This window comes from Trichechus manatus, unplaced genomic scaffold, assembly GCF_000243295.1.
Source record: "Trichechus manatus latirostris isolate Lorelei unplaced genomic scaffold, TriManLat1.0 scaffold00055, whole genome shotgun sequence".
Classification (NCBI taxonomy): domain Eukaryota; kingdom Metazoa; phylum Chordata; class Mammalia; order Sirenia; family Trichechidae; genus Trichechus; species Trichechus manatus.
The window spans coordinates 2134106-2140179 of NW_004443991.1; positions in this window are offsets into that span (position 1 = coordinate 2134106).

Genomic DNA, 6074 nt, shown 5'->3' on the forward strand with positions numbered 1-6074 from the left:
ATTTTGTTCTGTAAACCTTCATCTAAAGTGAGAATAGCAGCACAACTGGAAGAATGTAATCGATGTCACTGAACTGTGCATGTAGAAATTTTTGAAATTGCACATCTTTGGCTACGTATATTTTCACCCAAAAAAAAAAAAAGGTCAAGAAGGGAGAGGGTTAACACGTGGTAGCGTTGTAAACCAATGTCAGAAAACAATATGTGTACTGACTGTTTAATGAGAAACTATTTGTTCTGTAAACATTCACCTAAAGTACAACAGATAAATAAAGAGGTCTTTTGCAGCAAAAAAAAAAAAAAAAAAAAAATTGAAAAGAAAATGGTAGGAGAGTGGAGAGGTGAATTTCATTTTTATAAATGCTGTATTTGAGATGACATCAGGATAGATATGCGTAGACGATCTGTAGGGAGCAGGCAGTAGATTGCTGTCATAGACATACAATTAAAATTCAGATTTAAAGGTAGAGATGTACAAGTCTTGTTAACACTGTAAAACTATGGGGAGGCCATGCACAGAACCTCAGAGAATTTCCAAATCATGATTTAGAAGTGGAATAGACACCAGAGGAGAGAGAAGAGGGACTGGTTACAACGACTATGACGGAAGAAGAGGAGCCAGAAGGTGATTGAGTGTTGCAGGCATTTAAAGAAGGAAGGGTTTCATTTATTGCTAAGTGGTCTGTGTTGCTTCAAAGAGAGTGATACGAATGAAACCAAAGAGATGTGCTCCAGGATTTGCTCAGCAGTCACTGATGAACTTTTGGAAAGCACTGTATCAGTAGCATGGAGCAGAAGCCAAGCTACAAGTGGTTCAAAACAAAACAGGAAAAGAAAAAGTAAGGCAGTTAGCATGAATGAAAACAGGAGAACTGTATTGAACTTAAAGTTTGTTCACAGAACTAGGATTCAGCAATATCAATGCTTACAACTTTTTTTTTTTCCCAAAGCCATGTATAGGTTGTGGTAAGCTGAAAAGTGACCCCACATCCTAATCCCCACACGGTGGCTACAACAAAGGACTCAAGCATAACAATGACTGTGAAAATGGCACAGGACCAGGCAGTGTTTCATTCTGCTGTACCTAGGGTAGATATCAGTAGGAACTGACTCAATGGCACCTAACAACAACAATCCCTAGAACGTGTGAGTGTTATTTTACACAGCAAAAAGGTCTTTACAGATATGATTAAGTTAAGGAACTTAAGATGGGGAGATTATTGTGAATTTAAGGTGTGCCTTAAACGCAATCACAAATATCCTTATTAAGAGGAGGCAGAGGGAGACTCCACACAGAAGGCAGCAATATGACCACTAAGCAAGAAGATAAGCTGCTAGCTTTGAAGATGGAGGAAAGGGCCACATACTGAAGAATGCAAAGAATTCTGCTCTTGAAGGCAAAGAAGCTGATTTCACCCTAGAGCTTCCCGGGGGAGTATAGCCGTGTCGGCACCTTCGTTTCAGCTCAGTGAAACTAAGTGCAGACTCCTGAGCCTCCAGAACTGTAAGAGAATGAATTTGTGTTGCTTTACCACCGAGTTTGTGGTAATTTATTACTGAAGCCATAGGGAACTAATAAATAGGTCGATACTCAAGCCTATCTTAGCAATAAATTTAATCATCTACTCTTAGATGAAAAAACCTTATAAGTGATTATGAGATATTTATCAGTATTGTTCTTGCTGTGTTCCGTCAAGTCAATTCTGAGGGTAGTTATATTTTGTTACTCTTCTCACATCCAATTTGAAAAGAAACAGATGTGCTGTGTCATAAGACCTTGGAAGACATCCTTAAAATTTTTGAAAAATTAGGCAGAAGAAATGGATTTTCACCTCTAAAATGTTAAATTTTTAAAATATGGTTTGGCTTTCCAAAATGGGTTTTCTAACTAGCAACTATAATACATGCCAGAAAGGACAGTCATCAGCATTTCATTACACAAATGCTAAAATGAAAATCCTAATTTCCAGTAATCATAAAAAATCCAATTACTAAATCCTAACAGAGAAAAATGCAAACTAAGGATAGCAAGGAAATTCTAGAAAATCAAAATTTTGTGTAAACTGAGAGCCCTGTTAAAAAAAAAAAGGTTGGTATTTAATTACCTTTTAAAAATGACTTACAGTTATGTTACATTTTAAACTGATCCATCAAACTTCCTAATGTGTCCTGTCAGGCAGAATCTCGGACATCATGGAGCATATAACACATGGCTGTGTGCCTCAGCAAATGTGAAAACTTCCCCATTTTACTGATGAACAAGTAATGGATCTCACTTGATCAGAGCCCTCCCTTCTCTCAAATGACTTTATGACTATGTTAGGGGCTATATCTAGTCCACATCTAAACCAGGTCACAGCCAAGATTCCCCAAAGTCGATAAATATGATGGTCCTCATCCTGGTAAGACCATTTATTCCTATCTGGAAAGTGGTATGAAGACAGAGTATCTGTAAAAGTTATTCTCCTTAACACTTTGGGGTTCCTTAATTTCTAGTTATAGATCTGTTTTGTAATATATTATAACCTTTTTTAGTCTTTATTTCTTCATGGGATAGTGGGTTCCATGTGGTTTACTGAGCATTATACAAAGAAATTTCACTTCTCATCTATTTACTTCCTTCAAAGAGTATTTTGTAAGATCTATGTGTTCACTCATTGACGTATTGTAGTAACTACCCCTATTTACATGATCACTCTGTGGCCAAGGGTCTAACTGGTCCCCACAGTACATTTTAAAAGTTAAACTAGTTTTTTTACTGCAAGACTTCTTTAATATGCTTTATGAATTGTCAGTCACCAAAAGTCACCTGTGTTTCATTGACTATGCAAAGGCATTCAGTTGTGTGGATCATAACAAATTATGGATAACATTGGGAAGAATGGAATTCCAGAACACTTACTTGTGATTATGGGGAACCTGTACATAGATCAAGAGGCAGTCGTTCAAACAGAACAAGTGGATACCATGTGTTTTAAAGTCAGGAAAGGTATGCGTCAGGGTTGTATCCTTTCACCATACGTACTCAATCTGTATATTGAGCAAATAATCTGAGAAGCTGGACTATATGAAGAAGAACGGGGCATCAGGATTGGAGGAAGACTTATTAACAACCTGCGTTATGCAGACGACACAACCTTGCTTGCTCAAAGGGAAGAGGACTTGAAGACCTTACTGATGAAAATTAAAGACTACAGCCTTCAGTATGGATTACACCTCACCATAAAGAAAACAAAAATCCTCACAACTGGACGAATACACAACATCATGATAAATGGAGATAATATTGAAGTTGTCAAGGGTTTCATTTTACTTGGATCCACAATCAACACCCATGAAAGCAGTAGTCAAGTTAAGTGAAATTAGATATATAAGGTTTAAATAGAGAGTTTTTCAAAAAATATCAGGTAAAAACTAATCAAAGGATTGAGAAGGTTGGGGACAGGAGGGGAACAAGGAGAGGGAAGTGGGACACAGAGAGGTCTAACAGATCTAATGCAGGCTAAAACCATCAGATTTTGCCCTCCAAAAAGATGTGTTAGAGTTCCAATCCCAGGTATCTGTGACTGTAACCTTGTTTGGAAATAGGGTCTGTGCCGATGTAACTAGTTAATGAGGTCATACTAGAGTAGGGTGGGCCCTAAATCCAAAATGATGGGTGCCCTTGTAGAGACAGACACAGAAGGCAGATGGCCATGTGAAGATGGAGGCAGAGATTGGAGTTACGCTGCCACAAGTCAAAGAACACCTGGGGCTACCAGAAGCTGGAAACAACAAAGAAGCCTCTCCCCACAGAGCCTTCAGAAAAAGCATTGCCAACAGGCTGAATTTGAACATCTTGCCTCCAAAACTGTAACAGAATGTATTTCTGTTCTTTTAAGCCACTCCACTTTGTAGCACTTTGTTACACCAGCCCTAGGAAATTAATTAACACCTACCTATGATAAGGGCTGGCGTCTGAGTTACACAAACAGTGGATGCTGTGATAAAGAGCTGGCAACATAACAAACACTCTAATTACTTCCAAGACAGTACAGTAAACACAGTGTCATCTGTGTGGTTGGCTAGAGTGATGATTCTGTGCCATAGCTGTGCATTAGAAACACCCAGAAGGCTTTTAAAAGTACAGATGCAGGAAGCCCAGGACCCACCTCAGAGATTCTGATTCAATTTACCTGAAGTGAGGTGCAGGCTTTTTTTTTTTTTTTTTTTTAAGCTTCCCAGGTGATTCTTACGTGTATCCAGGGTTGAGAACTACTGGCATATGAGGACCAGTGTGACAGTCACATTAGGCCTTCTCTGTTAATGTGGTGTTTCATCATTTTAAAAAGGGGGAGGGGGTGATTTATTCCTTAGCAGCAGCAAATCTGTGGTATAGAAAAGCTCTTACCTTAAAAGCCTTACACTTCAACACCTTTGCCTCCCTGTAACTTCTTAAGTAATTTTTTATAATTTTAAAGCTATTATTTCCTTTAATGAAAGACTGTAATGCAATGGCTAATTACCTAAAGAAACTTTGTTATTTTTGAAAGGAGTAAAGGACCTGCAAGATCAGACAAGGCACATGGCACCCACTCTTGCTGGCGCAATAAGAGCTCTTGAATTTTTTCCAAGTCAATATATTTGCCAGGCCAGGAAAGCTTCCAGGGAGGCAGAAGTACTCCTAGACATTTCACACATAAGTACAAAAACATCTTCACACCGAGTAGGTAAACTCCACTCGAGTTCTCTCCCTGGAGAAAAGAACATCCTTCCATTTTGGTGCTAATCTCTAATGACTTAGAAATGTGGTCTCTAATCAGCACTGAAAGCCTCACAAGTGCCTTGGGCTGGCTTACATCCTACAGAGTTTTGTTCAATTAATTTTTACAAAATTATTTGACCTATTACTATGTTTATCCTACCTAAACCAGATAGTTTGAACTAGCTCCTTAAGGTCAGGGAATGTTCCTTTGTATCTTCATCCCATAGCAACTGGTACCAATTAACCACTCAAATAATAACTGAATATCAGGTGTTTAAAAGCTGCCTCACCCAAGGGATGATGACTCAGTAAGCAAGGTAAGCATAGGCTTACTTGTGCTTATTTACTAATCTGTAGTGGATAATTTCACACCACATGAAAGTGAAATACATGTAAAATTGTTCACTACAGATTAGTAAATAAGTACAAGTAAGCCCATGCCTACCTTGCTTTCTGAGTCATCCGCCCTGTCACGGATTGTAAATTTGAAATTTTGATTCTGTAGGAAGGTGATGTGGAGTTGAGAGACAGATGCCAGCCATACATAGAAGCAGAATCTTTGCTTATTGGATAATCTACCTCTGCAGTCACCATAAAATAAGAGTTCACGTGCGTAGAAACCCAAGTACACAGTCCTTTGGTGAAGGAGGTCTCCAGAAACTCTATTTGCCAGAAGGACCTGCCCTGTTAAGATGCCTAGTTATAGGAGGAAGTGGGGGGAAAAGGGGCAGTTGGAAGGGGTAGAAGAGGCAACTTATTGGGTTTGGGTGCATCATGATGAAGCTCCTTTGCTGCAAGCTCCAACATCCTCCATCATAACAATGACACCAGAGGGTAAATACAATGAGATGGCACTGGCTGTCATATTTGTTAAATGGGTCCCCCTTTAGGAGAAACCTAGAAATACTAGGGAAGAGGGTCCCTTTGCAAGGGGAGCTGAAAGTCCTACATGGGCAGTCAGAGACAAGAACAGGAACTTAGGGTTACTGATATCATTGTAATCTCATTTGTATCCTTAGGCTAGTGATGTACAGTAAAATTGAGTAGTTACCATATGAGAATACCACAGGTGTGTCAAGTTTGCTTTCTTGTGATACTCTTATGATAAACCCTAAAGCTTCCCTCAACTGCCCCAACCTTTCCTCCAACCGTACATGGGGAAGGGTCAGGTTTGCAGAGCCAAGAATCAAACCTTAGATTGTGTGACATATTCAAAGCCCATATACTTTCACTGCACCATGATGTCCAAGGTCAGAAATGCAAACAATGGAAACACATTAAGGAATTTACTACTGTTAAGAAAAAAATATCTAAAACATGGAAATTTGGCA